This window comes from Dipodomys merriami, unplaced genomic scaffold (assembly GCF_024711535.1).
Source record: "Dipodomys merriami isolate MVZ:Mamm:240054 unplaced genomic scaffold, mDipMer1.0.p SCAF_11, whole genome shotgun sequence".
NCBI classification, from domain to species: Eukaryota; Metazoa; Chordata; class Mammalia; order Rodentia; family Heteromyidae; genus Dipodomys; species Dipodomys merriami.
This window is the reverse complement of record NW_027202382.1, coordinates 38,337,924-38,361,236: the sequence shown is the minus strand read 5'-3', so window position 1 is coordinate 38,361,236 and position 23,313 is coordinate 38,337,924.

Sequence of the window (23,313 nt, the reverse complement as noted above, 5' to 3'; positions counted from 1 at the left end):
GATCCTCAGCTCTGGTGGAAGAAGGACTGAGAGCTAAGTCAGCAGTCCTGATGGGGACCGGGACACACCAAGCACTTGAAAAGCTCCAAAAGATGCATTTTGAGCAGGATGCTGTCATGCCTGCAGTCCAGCAGCAGGAGCACCAAGGGCCTGGGACCCCTGCCTGGGAACTGAATCTGGTGGAAATCTCTCTTGTCGTATTTAGGAAAGACCTTGGGACAGTAGCTTATGCCTGCTCTGCCTGGGGGTAGGGCAAGTTATTCCCCTCCTGTCCTCACTGCTGACTGGATGATCCGCACCTCCAAACACAGCAGACCTTCCAGAATGCACAGCACCTCATGGGAGCACTGTCCTACTGAGAACAACCCATGAGGCAGGTGTGGTTCAGGCCCCCTGCACCGCATTCATTCCAGAGGCCTGCTACTCAGTGGGCCCCCAACACTTAGCAAGACTTGTCTTTCCTGCCAGCCCTTTTTTCTCCCCTGTCTCCACTGACCATGACTTTCCTGTCAACTATGTCTGGCTACCCCAAACTCCTGCCCATTTTCAGGTTACTCATTCCTAATCACAAAGCTCCCCAAGCTTCTGACTTCCTTTACTGGAAGAAGGAAACCGTAACACCTACACCAGGAGAAGAGTGCAGGTAGCTAGCAAGGCCTAATGACAGGCAAGGTGTATTCAATGCTCATCATTTAGACAAAGTATCTGAATAGCTCTTCAACTAAGTAGATAGATAACAGATCAATGGCACCATCACAGTAGGCTTGTGGTCCCAAATCATAGACTGTCTCTCTTTGTGTCTGTTTTTTTCTATCTCACTGTGTCTATTTCTCGGTCTTTCTGTTTTTATGTGTCTGTCCATTTCTCTATCTCTTTCTGTGCATGACTTAGAACCCCTTTTTCTCTGTGTCTAGGTCTGTCATCCTTGTACGATGTTGGGTAGTGTCCTCTAATTGTAAAGAGAAACACACTGGCAGAGAAGAGGTGGAACTCTCCTGTGTTCTCTAGGATCTCGCTGGCTCTCTATGGGCCTGCACCTGGACTCTATTCTGTTCTGAATCATCTTTCCATAACACTGGCTCTGTTCATAGAAGTGTGCTTTTGTGGTCACTTGCATGGCTTGATCATATGACCTTTGCTGGACTAGGATTGGATTCTTGAGGACTGTGCTCTGGGGAGAAATCAAGGGTTTGCCTGATGTTAAGGCAAGTCCTTTTCCATTAGGCTACACCCCAGTTTGACATTCATTCTGAAGCCCTGGTTGCCATTAGAGTAAGACAAAGTGTCTTCTAGTGAGGGCTTTGGCCACCCAGCCCCATAGCAGCTCATTGTCTGACCCCAAAGTGATGGTGTCTCTGCACTACCTCTTGCCTCCTCAAACAGCCATTTAGGGCAGGGCTGGGCAATGAAAGGCAGGCATATCCAGGGGCTGATTGGGCAGTTCTGGGACTGGGGTAAGCAGTGCCTACTTGGGCTCAGTACCTAATGTCCACCCTTTGGAGGCTGCCCTCCCACCTGGGGTGGTGAGCATGCCCACCCACCCTCTTCTGCCATTTTCCTGGCTAACTGCTTCTGACTCCCTTTGATCCTCTGAGATCCTCCGCACAAACTCACACTTCTCTGGCTTGTACTCTTTCAGTAAGGCTTTGTTCAGGGGCTTCAGCATGACATCCTGTGTCTTCTTCTGATTGGTCACATGGGTCAGAAGACGAGAGAACATCAAGCCCTGTGCACAGTGCCCCCTACCCACCAGTCAGTGCCAGAAATACTCTGAAGCCACTCATGCTCAGAAAAGGAATCAGCCACTGTGTGATGGGGGTGATTCAAGTCTTCCTTCCTGAGGGTGGTCTCAGAAGATAGCATGGGCCTTGTCCATTCCTAGCCAGTCTCATCAGCAGTGTGACACCTCCTCCCAGGCAGGATCATGTTCAGGTCTTGTGGCTTGTGGTTAACAGAATCAAGTAGGCATGGGCCTAGGACTCAACAGAGATGTTTGTCCAAGCCCAAGAGAAGGAGCAGGCCCAGGGCCAGGGCCCCATTGCCTCCTACCAGTCAGGCCCCCACTGGGCTGTAAGCTGCACTAGTGGAAGACACACCAGCAGCCTTCTCCAGGGCCCCTGAGTCAAACCTTTGGCAAAGTAGCAGGTTATAAAATTAACCCCCAAAAATCAATGGCTTTTCTGTATGCCAACAATGAGAAAAGTGTGGCTGAAATTAGGAAAGCAACTCCATTTGTAATAGCCCCACAAAAAATAAAATACCTAGGAATTAACTTAACTAAAGAAGTGAAGGACCTCTATGATGAAAACTTTAAAATCTTGAAAAAGGAAATCAACACAGAACTTAAAAAATGGCAAAACCTCCCATGCTCCTAGATTGGCAAGATTAACATCGTGAAAATGGCAATACTTCCCAAGGCTATCTACAAATTCAACGCAATACCTGTCAAAATTCCACCCACATTCTTCAAGGAAATAGAAGAGGCAATCCAAAAATTCATATGGAACAATAAAAGACCCCGAATAGCAAAAACACTTCTCAACGCAAAGAACACTGCTGGAGGAATATCAATACCAAATTTCAAACTCTACTATAAAGCCATAGTAATCAAAACAGCTTGGTATTGGCATAAGAACAGACCTCTGGACCAATGGAATAGAATTGAAAACCCAGAAATGAACCTACAGACCTATAGCCATCTAATCTTCGATAAGGAAGCTAAAACAATAGAATGGAAGAAAGACAGCCTCTTCAGTAAATGGTGCTGGCAAAATTGGTTAACTACATGTAGAAAACTAAAGCTAGATCCTTATATATCACCCTGCAGCAGAATCAACTCCAAATGGATCAAAGACCTTGAAGTCAAAGCAGACACTCTGAAACCATTACAGGATGGAATAGGAGAAACCCTAGGTCTCCTTGGCTCCGGCGGAATTTTCTGAATAGAGACCCGGAAACACAACAAATCAAAGAAAGGTTGGACAAATGGGATTGCATAAGGTTGCAGAGCTTCTGCAGGGCAAATGACATAGCTAGCAAGATCAATAGAAAGCCCACAGACTGGTGTATTTTCATCTCAAATGGGCAGAGTAAGCCGGAAAAACACAAGAAAAATGGCAAATCCGGGTATCTCAATTCCCAATCTTGATAATCAGGGGTCAGATCAGATAATTAACAACCAGAGGAGAGTTCCCAAATAGCCCTACAAACACTGGTGGCAAACATGATAAATGAGAAGTTTGAAAACTTACAAAGGACTCTGTATGAGCGTGATAGGGAGAGAGAGGAGGCATCCCCAAACTTTATACAGGAATATAATAAGCGTAAGGAAGCTACTCAAAAACTGATACAGGATTTGCATGAACAACTTGAGAATACTCAAAGAGAAAGGGAGGAATGGCGTGAGCAGGCTGAGAACACTCAAAGAGAACTGCAGGAATCCCACGAACGGGAAGAAAGAGAACTGCAGGAATCCCACAGACGGGAGGAAGCTAATCAAAGAGTAACTCAGATATTGAGAGACCAGGTAGAGAATACACAAAGATCACTAAAGGCATTCATGGAATCCATTAACAAAGAGCTGAAGGAAGTCAGGGAGATCACAAAGGGAATGCTGAATGGAACCCAACAGAAGGAATGGGAGTCCAAAGAAAACATAACCAATCAACGAAGTGATTTGAGAACAAACACTGAACACCAAATTAAGGAAGTAAAGAAATTCATACAAGACCTAAAACAGAGCTTCAACAAAGAACTTGAAGCCATCAAAGCTGACCAAATAGAAGGAAGAGATAAAAAACAAAGTAGAGAGTCTTGACAGCAGGTTAGACCATGCAGAAGATCGAATCTCAGGGATTGAAGACAGCCTAGATATTATAGAGAAAGAACATACAACCATCCAAGACAAGTCCAAGAAATATGATAGATCTATCCAACACCTGGAAGACACCATCAGAAGGCCTAATCTAAGGATAATGTGTGTAGAGGAGCACCTAGAAACAGAAGTTAATGGTCTAGGAAATTTGTTTAACAGGATGCTAGCAGAGAACTTCCCAAACATACAAAAAGATAGGCCTATTCAGATACAAGAAGCTTTTAGAACCCCAAATAGACCAGACCAGAATAGGACATCCCACTGGCACATTATAATCCACACAGGATCAACTCAGACCAAGGAAAAGATCCTTAAAGCTGTCAAGGAGAAAAGGTTAATCACCTATAAAGGGAAACCAATTAGAATCACCTCAGATTGCTCAGCAGAGACAATCAAAGCAAGAAGAACCTGGAATGACGTATGCCATGCCCTAAAAACAAACAACTATCAACCAAGAATACTGTACCCAGCTAAACTCTCCTTCATAACTGAAGGCCAAATAAAAACCTTCCATAGCAAAGAAAAATTGAAACAATACATCTCCACCAAACCAGCCCTACAAAAGATTCTTAAAGATGTCCTACACATAGAAAACCAACAAGACCGCAACAAAGGCCAAGAAACTGCACCCAAACTGAGAATCCAAGAACCATAGGAAGAACCCAGTTTTCGCAGCCCCCAAGAAGGTGGATAACATGGCAGGAACTCCCAAATACCTCTCAGTCCTATCTCTTAACGTTAATGGACTGAACTCTCCAATTAAGCGACATAGACTGTCTAGTTGGATTAAAAAACAAGACCCTTCTATCTGCTGCCTGCAGGAGTCACATCTTGCCCGTAAAAACAAACACATTTTCAATGTTAAAGGCTGCAACAAAATCTACCAAGCAAACGGTCCCCATAAACAGGCGGGAGTTGCAATCCTAATATCAGATAAAATAGACTTCAAATTAAAATTCGTGAGAAGAGATAAAGAAGGTCGCTACATACTAATTAAAGGATCTCTCCTTCAGGAGGATATTACAATTCTAAACATCTATTCGCCAAACAATGGAGCACGCAAATTTATCAAAGAAACACTACTTTCCCTCAAATCGCATATAGATCCAAAGACATTAATTGTTGGGGATTTTAACACACCACTCTCCCCACTAGATAGATCAACTCGGCAAAAACTCAACAGAGAAACCGCAGATCTAAACAGCTGCATAGATCAACTAGACTTAACAGACATCTACTGAACATTTCACCCAGCAGCATCAGAACACACGTTTTTCTCAGCAGCACATGGAACGTTTTCTAAAATAGACCACATTTCAGGCCACAAAGCAAACTTGTCTAAATTCAGAAACATTGAAGTTATACCTTGCATTCTCTGTGACCACAAGGGAATAAAATTAGAACTCAACACCAAAAGCCACCAAAGAAAGTCCGGTATCACATGGAGGCTGAACAACACACTGCTGAATCAAGAGTGGGTCATGGAAGAGATTAGAAAGGAACTTCAAATGTTCATGCTATTCAACAAAAATGAACACACAAATTACCAGCTCCTCTGGGACACAGCAAAGGCAGTACTCAGAGGCAAGTTTATAGCTCTGAGCTCCTACATCAACAAATTGGAGAGATCTGAAACTAGCAATTGAATGACACATCCAGGTGGCTTTTGAATGGGTTGTCCAACCACAGTATCGTTCAGATTGCAGCCTACTAAGCAGGCTCCCCTCCCTGTGTCTGAGACAGCCGATGCTCTCTCTCTCGGGAAATCCTTGTGATTCTCTCTGAAGGCCCCTGCTCTAGCCTTACTAGCTTACTGGAGGGATCTTCCCAAGCACACGCCCAGATCTTGCTCTCCAATATCTTGCTAGCATGCTGCTCCAGAGTAGGGTCTTGGACAATCCCGGATCCCCCAATCCGGATCCCTATCTGAGGGATGAATCCCATTCACAAGCAAGGGGAGGAAGCTAAGGCCCAGAGACTCTGTCTATTCCCATTCACCCAGGGACAAACTTCAGGACCTTTGGACCGCATTCTATGGGTTTCCTCTCTCCTTCAGCCAGTGTCTGCCCACAAACCTGACATCCTCCCTAAATTTCCCCAGGCCAGAAAATTTTCTTCTGTTTTGATGTAACAGCTGCAAGTGAGTTGTAGATGTTTCAAGTGTTCAATGATCTCATTTTCCTGTCCACAGAGAGCACAAGGGCAGTGACAGGGCAGGGCTGGCCCGGGCTGGGCTCTGCTGGCTGGGGAGGGACCCATCTCCTCTACCAGCTCTGCTCACCAACAGTTCACTGAGTTGCCCAGACTTCTGTGGAGTCTCACAGCTGTGTCCTCACACTCAGTCCTGGGGGCTCTTCTAGCTGTCCCCTCACACCTCACCCTGGCTGAGGTGAGACCTCTCTTTCTTCCCATTGTACCCATGCAGACATCACAGGCCTTACTGGACCACCTTGTTGGACCCAACCCATCCTGTCTTGTCTGGAGAGCTGACACTCACCCTAATCCATTTCATCATTTGTGATTTTCCTTCAAATACAGAGGGCAATGGAATTAGAATGGGGTCCGTCTTCCTTCTGGACTTCAAACCAGGCCCTCCTCTAGCCAGGGCAACACATGTGCATATACGAGTAGGACCAGTGTTCAGAGGATGGCTGAGCAGCTGGCATCAGGTCAGGATCAGAAAAGGTGTTGTCTAACACCTGTGATGCTAAGAGAGAGACCACAACATCAGGTGACAAGGCCTTGTTGGGCCAGAAGTTGCTTGTCTTAGGAAAGCCCGGCTTCAGATGGGCCAACTGCCCTCCCTTGAAGGACTTGAAATCCCAACTGGGGTATGTGCACACTGCTCAGTGGTCAGGCAACTGTGGCCAGCAGCTGGTCAGTGGGGCATAGGACCGAGCTCTTAGGATGGCCTTGAGACTGAACGGAGTGCCAGAGCTCAGGCCTCCCAGGGGATTTTGTCTTCTACTTTCCTGCCCCTAGATGGACCTTGGCTACTCACATACTGGACATCCTGTTAGGCAGAGTCTATTTTCATTATGTCTGTCCCATGTCACCTGTGGAGTTCCTTCTCACCATCTCCAGAAGTGGCAGCTCAAACCAGGGCACACTCTGTGTTGACTCATGTGTTCCAAACACTTTCTCCACCCTTCACTCAGGCCTGAGCCTCAACTCATTTGCCAACAACAACCAAACAATTTTGCCATACATACAATCCACCGTGTGCACTAGCTGCGCCTTTTGTGGATTGTGGTGTCTAGAAGGACCAGGGGGCTAAGTCCTGTGAGCCATTGTGATGTCCTCTCTCTACAGCTCTTCACTTGAGCCCTTCTGACCAGAACCCTTCAGAGTCCCTTGTTCATGCCTTGTACTGGCATAGCCCTTGAGCACCACTGGCCAGGATAACTCCAACCCCACAGGGCAATGTCCCCTGGCAGGCCTGGGGGGCAGTGGTGATCACCCTCAGGAAATCTCTACATTTGGGTTCATAAGCACACTTCCTCCACACACCCACATGTGACCCTGCAACTGACATTGTGTCCCTCTCGGCCTCCCAACCCCCTCAACTCCATTCCTGGGGATCCCCTTGGCAGATGTTTCCTGCTAGGCCATCAGGTGTTTGGACTCCTAAGTCTCTGTCTGATGGGAAGGAGGTGGCTCTGAGGTTCTGCCTTGTTTGTGGGTGGATGGGATGGAATCTACTTCGAGAAGATTGGTTTTCTAGTTGTAGGAAACCATTACTTTCTATCAGCAGGAAGTAAAAGACTAGGCATGGTGAGGGATTGTCTGATAATAGCCAGTGCTCACTTGTTCATGTTGTTCTCAAGTTTAATGTTAGTTAAACCAAACTGAGTTGGTTGATAATCTCTAGTACTAATGTACTGATGTGTACCCATAAGTTAGAGAAATGAGGGAAGATGTGACACTGTTCAAAAAGAAATGAACTCATTACCTAACTTCTGTAGCTGTATCTTATGTGTACATCACCTTTGCAATTAAAAATAAAATAAAAAATTTACAAAAAGAAAAACACTAGACTTAGAGATGAGATTTTTGCTTAAGGAATTGAAATGAGGGAAAACAATTGGGGATTCTTAATAACAAGGTGGTGTGTAACTTGGACTATAAAACTAATATTCATCAAGGGTAGAAAGAGCAAAGTAGATGATGATGTAAAAATGATTCAAGGGGACAAGAAATATCTTTTATAGTATTAGTCGCAGAATAGCAGAAATGTGAGAACTAGATTAAGTAAACTGGAAGGAGAGAAGGTGGTGAAAAGTGAAACATTTAACGTAATCTCCCCAGTTGGTGCAATTATTGGTGATATCTAAACTAGACCGCAGAAAGGGTTCCTGGTATGGAACAAGATGAGAGATTGTGACCCCTGCTTTCACTATATTTGATGTCAGTATAACTTGAGGAGGAGATGGGGAAAAACCAGTTGTTTAAGGATACAGGTGTACCTGTTGCAACAACGAGAAGTAAAAGTTGTCATGTCCAAAACGAGCTTTACAACGTCGGTGCGGGTGGGGGGGGAAGGTGGGGAAGGAGAAGGATTGGGATTGGGGGGAGGGGGGAGGCTGGGAAGGGATGTGAAGGGCAAACAAAAGGAGGAGGCTGCAATGCTTGGTAAGAAATGTACGCATTATCCTGCCCATGTAATTTTAACCCCTCTGTAGAGTATGTTCACAAATAAAAATAAAAAAAACAAAAACAAAGAAAAGATGAGAGACTGTGGAAAACTTGGAATTCAAGGATTAGGTCCATGGACTATAGATTTTACTGGTGCTGAAATATTTTTAATGACCCTCAAATAGTGTTAAAGCAAGTCAGAGAATCAATGCTAAGGTATCAATAGTGAAGGGAGAACCACCAGAGGACTGACATACTATAGTCTCAAGAAAAGTCAGTGGGAAGGATTTTCAAAGCAATTTTGAATGTTTGAAAATATGCTGAGGAAGGATCTAGAACTGGAATAGAATGGGGAACTGGAAACTCTTAGGAAGCCACTGATCCTTTGTCGGTTACTCTGCAATTAGGGAATTATTTCCTTTCTTCATATTGCTTCCCTTCTGGGATTCATTTTCCTTTTTCTCTGTAGGTCAATCCTTTCTCCCCCTAGTGCCTCCATGACCGTATTGAGCCATGTTCATCTTGGTATGAAATTTGTCTAGAGAATGCAAACACATAGTACAGACACTGCTGCTGAGACCAGCCCTCATGTAGACAACTGTGTGCTTATTTGTTGTTTGGTTTTGCTGAGGTTTGAACCCCAACCTTTCCTTATGTTTAAGCTCAAGATTCCCTGCTTGCTGGATAGGCTCTCTACCACTTGAATTCTTGAGCTACCCTTCCAACCCAGTTTGCTTCCATCTATTTTGAGATAGAGTCTGACTTGTTTCCTTGTTCAGCTTGATCACACTCCCCTATTTAAGATCCATCCCTTGTAGCTAGGATGGCAGGCACACACCACCATGCTAGGCTTTCCTGTTGAGATGGGGGTTTTGTGGATTGTTTCCTTGTCTGGCCTAGAAGTGCAGTTCTCTCAGTCTCAGCTTCCATGTACATGGGGATGGCAGGTGCATGTCTCTCACCTAACCATTGATGGAATTGAGGTCATGGGACTTGTTATCTGAACCATTTATCCTCAAGCTGTGAGCTTTCTCCTCTTTATCTCCCAAGCAGGTAGGATTACAAAAGTGAGCCACCATGGCCTCAAGAAATATAAAACATGAGCTGACTCCACATACAATATTATTTTAGTGTTTAATTTCTCCCTATTCTGAAGAATTTAAACTTTACACATTCAGAATGTCTCGATTTTCCCTTTGAATCTTTTCAGAGCATGGTTGCCTCCTGTCAGCTGAAAATGGAGGAAGTGAACCTGTGAAGAAGTGTAGGACTACTACGGTGCCCCCTGCCCATCTCTCCACTGGAGGAATTTGTGAATGGGAGAGGGAAATTTTAAGAAAAGGCTATAGCACTAAGAATTGAGCCTAATCACATTACAAAGGCTAGAAGAGGTCAATAAATGAAGTATCATCTTGTAACAGACAAAGAAAATAAGGCAGAGACGCAAAAAATAAAGTCGAAGTTATTAGGGTAATGCAGAAGGAAAATATTGGGTGTGAAACGTGTTTTTGGAAAAATGAGGAAGTCAAAATTGGAATGTATTCTTTGTGTTGTCATTTTATAAGTGCAGAGATTCTTCTTCCTTAGAAGCAATATTAGACAGTTATAAGCAAAGACCTAAGGGAATAGACCTGCTCAAATACATTTGAAGGGTACACATTTTAATTAAGACTTACCTTCCAAACTATGCCTCCAGTACCATATGTAATTTGTCATATTTTTAGCTACATTTCAACTTCATCATCTAAGCACTCACATCTTGTCTGAGAACCCTCATCTGGACAAAAGAATTAAATTAACTCATACTTGTATCTTTCTCCCACATGTCCTGGGTGATCCTCCTCTCTTTCTCTTCTTTTGATCCAGTGCTCATGAATCGGATGTTTTCTTGGCATTTTAATTGGTTGGAAAACACTGGATTTTGAACCTATTCTCCATGACCAGAAATAACCAACAGCATGCTGAGACAATAGACTTTATGGTATACCCTCAATGGGTCATTCAAAGACCCATGAGTTAAAGAGTTGGGGTGGTCTTTAGTTCTCAGCACCCACAGAGTCTTGCCCTATGGAGATGACAATGCTAGGGTGCCCCTTTTCACCATTTTATAAGAAATTCCATAAAACGGAAGAACTGATGTTGCTCTCCCAATTTCCATGGCAGAAAGAATATGTACCTCCCACTGCGAATCTTCAGAGATAAAGAACATGTGGACAGTTATTCCTGGAGGTGGTAGTGCCCATTTTTCTGGTCTGTGAGGGTTATGTCGAGTGATGGATCTTTGTGCTCATTGTCGGTGACAGCTAAGTTTTCAGTGCACAGATTTTGTAGAGTACAGCAGTTCCTTTCTCAGTCTGAGTCTAGGATGTGATTTTCACAGTGGCCCTGAATTAATGATTTTGTCCACTTTCTTTTTTCTTATTTATTTATTTATTTATCTTTATTTATTTACTTATTTATTTATTTATTGTTATTGTGAAAATATTATACAGAGGGGTTACAATCACATGGGCAAGATAATGAGTACATTTCTTATCAAACATTGTAGCCTCCTCTTTTGTTTCTCCTTCCCATCCCTTCCTATCCTTCCCCCTCCCCTGCTCTCCTACCCAATCTTCCTCACCCCCTCCCCACCAAAGTTCTAAAGTTCGTTTTTGACATAACGACTTGTACATCTCATTGTTGCAATGGGTCCACCTATATCCCTATTTAAAGGATTTGTTTTTTTCCCTTCCCCTCCACAAATTATACCAACATCAAATACAGTAAAAGCAGGGGTTATACCGTCGGGGAGGGACATACAAAGCAACAAAGAAATAATCATATAAATGTGTTATAAACAATCCCATGAAAGAAAAAAAAACATTCAAATACATATCTTAGGGTTCATTTCCCTAATATCAACTTATCTGACCTTTTCTACTTGACTCAGACATATACTAGTTATTACAAATAAGGGAAACCATGGGACCTATGTTTCTTTGGGCTTGACTTACTTCACTTACTATAATTTTTTCCAAATCTTTCCATTTCCTAACAAATGGAGCAATGTCATTCTTTCTGATGGAGGCATAGAATTCCATTATGTATATATACCATATCCACTTTCTTTTTATGGTCTGTTCTCAATACTGTGTAATTGATGAACTTCCTTTGTCCATTCACAAAACTCATTTCCTCTTTAACTCAGTCAGGTTTGATTTCTAAGCTGATCCCTATAAACTCCATGAACCAAACTCTTGTTGAAGTGCAGGTTCATAGACTATGGTACTCTATTATAGTTCAAACTATGCTGGCCTTTCATCTCTACTTCCTGTGGTCCTATTTTTTCACAACTTTGGTATAAGACATATCCTAGGAGAGCATCTGTGAGGAAATCCTTGAGATGTACTTAGTCTTAGGTATTTATGATATCCTAAAGTTGGGAGATGTGGGATTCGCCATAGTATCTCTGCATGAACCACTCCATTGGTGACTCCTTGCAGAGGCCACAAGCTGTGGCTTCTCAAACCCACCCACGTTCCTGGGCAGCCCTCAGGGTGCTGCCATTTCCCTGGCAAGACTGGGGCTTCACACTTTCTCTTCTGTCATTGGGGTTACAAATGTGATTGCCTTACATACCCTGTTTATTGCAAGTAAAGTGAACACTAGCTGCTGTGTGCATGTGGACAGGCCCTTCCTTCCTTGGGTGGACAAGGGTGGTGGGGTTCATTCCCTACTTCTGCATAAAGTCCACTATCATCCTGTAAAATTCCTTTTTCACATCGGAGTGTACGTCCTTCATACTTGAGATCCAGGAATACAACCACAACGACCAGATTCCAGTAGAAACAGTATTGAATATTATATTCGTATCAGCTTCAGGGCTGGCACATGTGTTTTAAAATCGATTTCACCCCATTCAGCAGACTTTCCAGAATACACAGCACCTCATGAGAGCACTGTCATACTAAGAAAGACCCATGGGGCAGGTGTGGTTCAGGCCCCCTGCACAACATTCATTCCAGGGGCCTCCTACTCAGTGGGCTCCCAACACTTAGCAAGACTTGTCTTTCCTGCAGCTCTTCTTTCTCCCCAGTCTCCACTGACCATGAGTTTCCTGTCAACTCTGTCTGGCTACCCCAAACTTCTGCCCATTTGCTGGTTGGTCATTCCTAATAAGAAAGATCCCCAGGCTTCTGACTTCCTTTTCTGGAAGAAGGAAACCATGCCACCTACCCACGGAGAAGAGTGCAGGTAGCTAGCAAGGCATATGACAGGCCAGGGTAATCAGTGCTGATCACTTAGGCAAAGTATCTGAATAGCTCTTCAACTCAGTATATAGATAACAGATCAATGGCACCATCACAGTAGGCTTGTGGTCTCCATCATAGGCTATCTCTCTTTGTTTTTGTCTATCTCAGTGTGTCTATTTCTCGGTCTTTCTGTCATTATGTGTCTGTCCATTTCTCTATCTCTTTCTGTGCATGACTCAGAACCCCTTTTTCTCTGTGTCTAGGTCTGTCATCCTTGTACGATATTGGGTAGTGTCCTCTAATTGTAAAGAGAAACACACTGGCAGAGAAGAGGTGGAACTCTCCTGTGTTCTCTAGGATCTCGCTGGCTCTCTATGGGCCTGCACCTGCACTCTATTCTGTTCTGAATCATCTTTCCATAACACTGGCTCTGTTCATAGAAGTGTGCTTTTGTGGTCACTTGCATGGCTTGATCATATGACCTTTGCTGGACTAGGATTGGATTCTTGAGGACTGTGCTCTGGGGAGAAATCAAGGGTTTGCCTGATGTTAAGGCAAGTCCTTTTCCATTGAGCTACACCCCAGTTTGACATTCATTCTGAAGCCCTACTTGCCATTAGAGTAAGACAAAGTGTCTTCTAGTGAGGGCTTTGGCCACCCAGCCCCATAGCAGCTCATTGTCTGACCCCAAAGTGATGGTGTCTGCACAGCTTCTTGCCTCCTCAAACAGCCATTTAGGGCAGGGCTGGGCAATGCAAGTCAGGCATGTGCAGCAGCTGATTGGGCAGTTCTGGGACTGGGGTAAGCAGTGCCTTCTTGAGCTCAGTACCTAATGTCCACACTTTGGAGGCTGCCCTCCCACCTGGGGTGGTGAGCATGCCCTCTTCTGCCATTTTCCTGGCTAACTGCTTCTGACTCCCTTTGATCCTCTGAGATGGTCTGCAAAAGCTCGCACTCCTCTGGCTTGGACTCCTGCAGTAAGGCTTTGTTCAGGGGCTTCAGGATGACATCCTGTGTCTTCTCCTGAGTCGTCACATGGGTCAGAAGAGGCCAGAACATCACACCTTGTTCGCAGTGCCCCCCTTCCCACCAGGTATTGCCAGCAATACTCTGAAGACACTCATGCTCAGTAAAGGAATCACACACTGTATGATGCGGGTGATAGAAGTCTTCCTTACAGAGGGTGGTCTAATGGTTCCCATGCGTCTTGACCTGAACAATTCCTAGCCCCTCTGCTCTGCACTGTGCCCCCTCTTCCCAGGCAGGTTCAAGTTCAGGTCTTGTGGCTATACGTTAACAGAATCAAGTAGGCATAGGCCTAGGACTAACCAGAGATATTTGCCCAAACCCAAGAGAAGGAGCAGGCCCAAGGCCAGGGCCCCATTGCCTCCTACCATTCAGGCCCCCACTGGGCTGGAGGCTGCACTGGTGGAGGATACATCAGCAGCCTTCTCCAGCTCCCCTGAGTCTCTGAGCAGAGCACACAGGAAGACACATTCTCCCAGCTGGCTGCTAATGACAGCCACTCCCTCTTGAGGCCAGGAGAGGACTGAGCATGATGGAAAGTCATGGAATCTCCATGAGGAAGGAGAGGCTATAAATGACTCCTGATCCCTTGAAGACTTGGAAGATGAAAAAGCCTTCTCCTGAACAGGGCCCGTTCACCTGTGAAAAGCCTCTGCTGATTCAGGTTGTGTAATACCCAGATTCCTACCATCTTAACTCTGAGGCTCTGGATCTCCCTTCCTCTAAGGAAAGTCAAGAAGGTTCCTGTTGCATTGTGCCTTATCTAGTCAAAGTCTTCATCCCCTTGATCCATGTATCTGCCTTCTTGACTCTCCAGAGGCCCTGATGTGGTCTTGTTCATGTCAGTGGCTGGGTCCACTGTTCCTCCCTCCTTGCTGTCAGGTCTGGACCTGAGCACTGCCCACTGCCTCCAGCATGCTGGGTTTCTGCCGTCTCTACTGAAAGACCAATTTCAGGAGGGAAGCAAATGGACATGGAGACTGCCACTGTCCTGTGTCCTTACTTGTTGAAGATAGCAGGGGAGTGTCATACTGCCCCACTCACCATGATACTTTGTAGACATTTCCCGTGTGCTCAGGCATGCTCACCTTGAAGAGACAGGCATCTCCCACCTGCTTGTTAGTTGGAGACAAGGGGTAGCTATTGCTCTCCGGACCTAAGTTCCAACTCTAACTATTGCTTGTCTTGGCCTCAGGTGTACTGGAGGTTGAGTCTGGCGCCTTAGACCACTCGGCCATCCTGACACCTTTGTATTGGAGGTTGAAAGGAAGGCTGTGCTTTTGGAATTTAAGATCATCCCAGAAGACCCTGGAGTGGAGGATTTGCAGGCCCTCACCTTGAGAGACAGCAACATTAGGAGAGGCCTTGACATAGATGGGTGTCCCAGCCTGGGAGGAAGTTCTAAGGACTTCCAAAGAATATGATGTTTATAGGGACAGGGCTTTCCAGACCCCTTGGCTGCATCTCCAGTGGATAAGATAGGAATGGAGTAGAAGTGCAGGGTGTCACCGTTTCCTTCTCTTGGGAGGATTCTCCCTTGAGTCTCCTGTGGAGGTCCAGGTGGGAGCTGGTCACACCAGGGCACAGAGGGCCACTGTATGAGGGCCCTTCCATGTTGTTCCTGCTGGTGCTGTCAGGGCCACGCTGGAGCTGCTCCTGTGCTGTGGGCTGGGAGCTGCCACTGCCACTGAGGTCAGTGTTGTGAATATGGCGGCTTCAGTCATGGGATGGCTCGCTGGAGGGAACTTCCCCAGCACACCCCCCGTTCCTGCTCCCCAATACACTGCTAGCATGCTGCTCTAGTTTAGGACCTTCAATAATCCGGACCTCTATCTGAGGGATGAATCCCAGACACAAGCAAGGGGAGGAAAAGCCCAGAGAGCTGAGGCTTCTGAGCCCACAATCAGGGAGGCTGTCATTGGGGAGAAATCAGCATCAGCCTCAGGTGTCCCAGCCCAGAATCTTCCCTGGCCCCTGCCAGTCGGTGGCCATCCACTTATTTCTTTCCTGTCTTTCTAATTTGTGAAATCTTCTTGGTCATGTGGTTTGTAGTGTCAGTCTGCCTCCTGGGCTCCAGTGCACATGACAGCTCATAGCTAAGACAAGGAGTGGTGGTGAGGTGACCAAGTGCCATGTTTGTTCACTGCCAGAGTTGGCTTGGACTTCAGAGCCTGGTGGACCACCCTCCTGCAGCCGAACAGAGACCCTGTCGGTTCCCATTTGTACCCATGGTTACACCTCCGGCCCTCTGGACTCCATTCTCAGGAAATGTGAGTGGAGGGCATTCAAAGGGTTTCCCCCCGTGACCCTCTAGCTACTTCATATAAGTGGAAAGTTAGGGGAGCGTTGTTGGGGGACCAGGACCTGAGGTAGTCAGCTAGACTCAAAAAGGGGAGAAGCTCATTCTTAGTGGAGGGCTAGGGCACTTAGTAATGAGGTGTTTGGTGGGGATAGTAAAAGCCTGTGTGTGGCCCAGTTGAATACACAGATAAGTCTCTGACTGCTGAACCACCTGTACCTTCGTGGGTGAGACTCGGTATCCCTGGGAGGCCAGAAAGTTACCAAGGGTTCCTTCGTTGGACTACACCATAGTAAGTGACCTGAACCCAAAAGTTTGCCGTCTAGGGTCCTTGGCAGTGAGTTTCATCCATCTAAACAAGGTAGATTGCTGGGCAGTTGTGGCTCACCCCTGTCATCCTAGCTACTCAGAAGGCTCAGATCTGAGGATCACAGTTCAAAGACAACCCAGGCAAGAAAGACCATGACACTCTTATCTCCAATAAACCACTTACAAAACACAGAAGTGACTTTGTCTGAAGTGACAGAATGCTCACCTTGAGCTGAAGAGCTGAAGTACAGCGCCCAGGCCCAGAATTCAAGCCCCATATGTGACAAAAAAGAAAAAAGAGCTCACTAGTGTTGTCATTGTCCCATGGGTGTCCTCAGAAATGGAAGGCTCTCGTGGTGAGGATTAGATAGTGGGCCAGGCTTGATGGGGCCCTGAAGCCTGCATGGAGGCCTGGTTGCCTAAACAGAGGAATCTAAGCCTCCGGACTCGTTACTTCATTAGGATAGGAATTAGCCTCAGCTGGTTAGGTTGGAGGCATTCAGCCAGGAGGAAGGCAGCTGGGTAGTCTTTTGGGTCTGCTGAGGAATATGGGTTAGGTCCTGGGCCACTGTTTGGACCCCCAATCCCTTGCAGCCATGGGAGGTGGAGCGAACCCACCAGGAAACCTATCCTGGGTGTTGGCACCACTATGAAAGGAAAAGAAACCCCCAAAACCACATGAACAAAAGTGTTGTAGAGGAAAACCTTTCTTGCCTTGAGACTGAGAAACCCAAGTTCTCATGAGGGAGAGGAGGAAATGGAGCCACATGAGTCCTCAGAGGAGCAGTTATACAGTGGAGGCTGGAGATGGGAGGTGCGTCACCTGCCAGCCAGGGTAGAGCTTAGGTCTGTGAGGGGCATTTGCTGACTTCCAGACATGACATTGTGTTTCTCTGGTGCTCCATCCCCCTCAGCTCCGATTGCTGGGTATCTCCATGGGAGGTGGGCCCTGCTAGGTCATCAGGTGTTCAGGCTCCTAATGCTCGTGTCACCTATGGCAGGAAGTGGCACATGTCACTGAGACACTCCCTTCATTGTGGGAAGATAAGTAGTCATCCACCAAGTGTGATGAGAGTGGTTTCACAGTTGTAGGAAGACATGTACTATCATCAGAAATTAAAGGACTAGGGGATGGTGAGGGTGGCCTGTTAATATTGTGTGTTCACTTGAATATGTCTTTCTTTGTTCTTTTTAAGTTTGTTTTATATTGTGAAAATCTTTTACAGAGGGGTTACAGTTCTATGAGTAAGGCAACGAGTACACTTCCTGTTGAGCATTGTACATTCCTCCTTTGTTTTTCCCTACCATCCCTTAATTCCCACCTCCCCAACTACTCCTATACCACGCCCTCTCCAAGTTGTAAAGTTCATTTTCAACATAGTATTTTGTACATCTTCATTTTTACTATGGGTCAATGTATATCACTATTTAAGCGTCCATAAATTATATATATATATATATATATATATATATATATATATTATACAGGGCATTGGAATGAAATACAGTGAAAACAGGGATTATACCATGGGGGAGGAACATACAAAGAAACCAAAAAAATCACATAGTACATAAAAATGCCTCAAATACACTTGAATATTTTGTTCACAATTTTAATATTAATAGTAGTTAAACCAAATATACCAAATATACTTACTTGACAATTTCTAATAAGAGTAACGTACTGATGGATAGCCATGAGATAGAAAATGAGGAAAAAAGTAAAATTGTTCAAAACCAAATGAACTCATTGCCTGACTTATGCAGCTGTAACCCCTGTGTATATCACGTTTATAGTAAAAATAAACATGATTAAAAAGAAAAACAATAGACTTGCATGGATATGGGATTTAACATTAGACTTATTTATAGATTGGATTTTTGCTTAAATAAATAAACAGGGAAATTGATTGAGGATTTTAAATAACAAGGTGATTTGGATCTTGGAATATAAACATGTTTATCAGGGGTAGATATAGCAAATTTGGTGATAGATAATATAAAAGTAATTTATAGGAACAATAAATATACTAAGTATCAGTTGCTGAATAGTAGATATGTGAGAACAGGATGAAGTAAGCAGGACAAAGTGAAGGTGGTAAAAAGGGAAATATTTCACATTATCTCCCCAGTTGGTTCCATTCTTGATGATATGTAAGTTAGACCACAGGAAAGTGTCACTGACATGAAGCCAGCTGAGAGATTGTGGAAGACTCAGAATTCAAGATGTTAGGTAGATAAACTCTAGATTGTGTTAGTGTTGAAATTTTCTTAAAATGACTAATAGTGTTAGACCAACATAGAGAAACAATACTAAAGTTTTCAATGATGCAGGGAGAACTAGCAGATCACTGGCAGATTATAGCATCAAGAAGAGAAAAATCTGTGTGAAAGAAATTCAAAGCAATTTTGAATGTTTGAAAATGTGGTAAAGGAAGGATCTGGAACTGGAATAAAATGGGGAACTGGAAATGCTTAGGAAGCCATAGACCCTTTGTCTCTTGATCTTGCATGTAAGAGTTAATCCTTAGTATTGATTCCCTTCATCAGTTGGACTCATTTCCCTTCAACTGTAGGCCAATTCTTTCTCTTCCTGCCTGTCCAAGGTAGTATAGAGCCGACTCTACCATGGTATCAAGTGAATGGGAACACACAGTACACACACTGCTTCTCAGGCCAACCCTCACATAGACAAGAATGTGATATGTTTGTTTTTTGGTGTTGTGGATGTTTGAACTGATGGCTTTCCTTATGCTTAAGCACAGATGACCTACTTGCTGGACAGGCTCTATTCCACTTGAATGCTTGAGCCCCAATCCAAGCACAGTTTGCTGCAGGTTTATTCTTGATTGATTAATTGATTGGTGTTTATTTGTTGAAGTTTCAGTGATTGATTGATATTTATATTTATTGGTCATGCATCTGGGCCTACGTGTTCTCTATGAGCTCTTCAGCTCACATGGTTGCTCTACCTTTGGAGCCACAGTGCTACTTCTGAAATTCTGGTGGTTAATTGGAGGTAAGTGTCTCATGAACTTTCCTGCCCTGACAGACTTTGAACCCCAATCCTTAGATCTCAGCCTCCTGAGTAGGGAGGATTATAGGCATGAGCCACTGGTGCCTAGGTGCTGCAGTTTCTTTTGAGATTCAGTCTCACTTGTTTTCCTGGTCAGCTGGATCACAGCCCCTACTGAAGATCTCATATAGCTAGGATGACAGGCACACACCACCATGCTAGGCCTTTTCTGTTGACATGGGGGTTTGTGGATTGTTTCCTTGGGCTGGAATGCAAGTGCAGGCCTCTCAATCTGAGCTTCCTGTGTAGACTGGGATGGCAGGAGCAAGTTTTCTCACCTGGCTACCAATGAAAATGAGGCCATGAGAACTTTGCTGTGAACTCTTTGTCCTCAAGCTGTGATCTTTCTCCTTTTTATCTTTCAAGCATCTAGGCTATCAAGCATGAACAACCAGGGTCCCAAGAATAAGAAATCCTTAGCTGACTCCACATGCAAATTTTCAATGTTATTTTCTTCCAATACAATTTAGTGTTTATATTCTCCTTATTCTGAAAATTTACACTTTCCCAATTCTAAACAACCGGAGTTTTCCATTGAATATTTTCAGAGCATGCTTGCCTCTGGGCAGCTGATAATTGGGGAGGTGAACTTGTGGAGAAGGGTAGGACTACGGTGTGTTCCTCCTGCCCATGTCTGCACTGGAGGAATTCTTGAATGGAGAAGGGAGATTTTCAGAAAGGCTATAGCACTGAGCTGAATAGAAAGGCTAGAGGATGTCAGTAAGGAACTTCCACCTTGCAACAGACAAAGACAATAAACCAGGGAGGCAAAAAGAAAGTCAGAGATCCTAGGGAAATTCTGAAGGAAAATAGTGAGTGGGCGATGTGTTTTCTGGAAATATTGAGGAAGCAGATATTGGAATGAAGTTTTTGTTTTGTCATTTTTTAAGTGACAGAGCACCTTTTCCTTCCAAGGCTTAGTAGACAAGTATAAGAAAGGACCTATGGGAATATACCTTCTCATATATATTTCAAGGACATACATTTTGATGCTGGTATATATGTAGATTCCAAAATATGCTCCTACTACAACATGTAATTCATCATAATTTTAGCTGCATTTCAGGTTCATCTCATAACCGCTGATACCTTGCAGGAGAACCTTAATCTGACCAATGAATTAAATTAGCTTATACTGTTATCTTTTTACTTTATGTCCTGGGTATCCCCCTCTGTTTATCTTCTTTTGATCCTATGCTTGTTTGATGTTTTATAGACATGCTACTGGAAGCACTAGATATATACACAATATATTTTATTGTCAAGACAATATACAGAGGGCTTTCAGTTATATGTTAGGTAATGAGTAAATTCCTAGTCAATCTTGTTATCCCACCCTTCAAAGTTCAACGACTTTGATTTCCTCCTATCCCACTCCACACCCAAGTTGTACAGATCGAGTCCAACATATTGTCTTGTTCATATGGCTATTGCATTGGTTTCCTCATTTTTTTGATTCCTTCCTTTTTCTAATTCCAATAAATGTTATCTAGTGTCCCAGTTACCAGAATCAAATACAAGAACAACATAGATTATACCAAAGGAGGAAGAATATACAAAAGAAACAAAAAATCCCAAAGTTGATTGAAAACAATAGAAACAAAAAAAACCTCTTGTGTCCGTGTCTTGCAGTTCAATCTCCATAGCTTCATCTCTTTTTGTAAGATTTTTATTTTAAAAATACTGTACAGTGCGGTTACAGTTACATGAGGAAAGTAATGAGTACGTTTCCTATTGAGCATTGTTGTCTCCTCCTCTGTTTTTCCCCTACCATCACTTCCCACCCACCTCCACAATTACACTCCCCCTTTCATCTGCCCCCCACTCATCAAAATTGTAAAGTTCATTTTTCAACATAGCGTCTTCTGCATCTCATTGTTGCAATGGTCAACCTGTATCCCTAGTTAAACATTTTGCTTTTTCCCTTCTCTTCCCAATATTATACCAACATCAAATACAGGGAAACAGGGGTTATACAACGGCTGGAGGGGATGTGGCCAGAAGGGAACCCTACTGCATTGTTCGTGGGAGTGTAAACTTGTTTAACAACTTTGGAAAGTAGTATGGAGGTTCCTCAAAAGACTTCGCATAGAGCTCCCCTATGACCCATTAATCCCATTTACGGGCATTTATCCAAATGATCACAAACAAAACCATCCTAAAGCTACCAGAACAACCATGTTTATTGAAGCATTATTTACCATAGCAATGACATGTGTATCTTCAAATCCATTTCACCCCATTGAGAAAATACGCTCCTTTCTCTTGTGCATTCAAATTAAATGGAAACAGGGCAAGGAATCCCACCTGGAATAGCTGCAGTTTCCTTGGTATTCCAGTGCCCTGCATGCAGTCTCTGAGTTGAAGGGTTTATCCTGGGTCTTGGCATTGAGGCCATGGCACTATCTGTACTCTGACCAGGACTGACGGTTGAGGGCTAGCACAGGCCTTTCCTCTAGGATGTTTGGAACCCTGGGGTTGGCAATGTGCCACACTCATTGTCTCTCAATCAACGCTCATGGGAAACTCTCGTGCACGCTGACAAAGGCCAGAATAGCTGAAGAGGAGGGAAGGCAAGGTCAGAGCTCAAATGCTCTCATCAGGAAGACAACCTACACAGGTCAGCATGGCTTGGGCAGAGTGTGTCTTGTCGACCTCACAGCATCAGAGCCACTGATCTGCATCACAGTCATCAAAATCAGATCCTAATAGAAATGGCAGGGCCAGAGGCAAATGTGAGCACCATGCCCACTGCTCTACCAAAATGTCAGCTGTTCCTCTATGGCAGAGTCCGGAGAATATGTGAAGCTCTGAGGGAGTTCCTCGAGGGCAGGGCAATGTGTCCAGTGGCAGGTATTAGTAGAACACTGAGGATTAAGCATCCTTTGTATTTTCCCGCATTGTAAGTGCAACAGAGGAGTTCTGTGGCCTGGGCCACATTTTCATTATCATTGTGACAGCAGAGAGCATTTGTAGAAAAATATCTGAAGTGTGTCTTGGATTGAGTATCCAAGAAAGATGGCTTATTGCCTGGACCACAGAACCACTGTGGTCCTGACATCAGGAAGAGATTGTGGAGAAAAGATCCTGAGTGTTTTCAGGAGTGGAGGTCACTGGCGGTTAGGGTAGGGTATGGCCTGGGCCATTCTTGTCTGGATGTGCTCAACCATAGCCATCCAGACTAAGTAGAGACACTGTTCAGTGTTGTGTGGTCTCCTCTTCTTGTGAAGAGGTTAGGAGTCGGCTCCACATGTGATCTTGGCAGGGTGGGAGAGGTCCTCTTCTGGAGGACAAACTCATATTTTGCCAACACATTCTTGTTCTCAGGCATCCTCAGGCTGGTGGAAGAGGGACAGAGAGTTAAGTCAGCAGTATTGATGGGAAGTGGGACACAGCAACCATTTGAGAAGCTCCTACAGACACGTTTTGAGCCAGGAGACTGCCATTTCTGCAGTCCAGCTCCAGAAACACAAAGGTCCTGGGACCCCTGCCTGGAAACAGAGCCTATGGGGAATGTATGTTGTCTTGCTTAGGAAAGAACTTGGGAGTGCGGCTCAAGCAGGTTGTGATTACTGCTGCCTTCATAATCAGGAACTGCAGACACAGCAGGCTTTCCAGAATGCACAGCATTTCTTAGGAGCCCGATCTTACTGAGAACACCACCATGGGGCAGGCCTGGAGGCAGGCCCCCTGCACAGCATTCATTCCTGGGGCCTCCAACTGAGTGGGCCCCCAGCACCTAGCAAGACTTGTCTTTCCTACCAGCTCTTCTGTCTCATCAACAACAGCCTCAGGCGTCCCTGGTACCTGCCCGGCATCCTACCTGAACCCTGCCAGCCATTCCCCAGCCACTTACTTC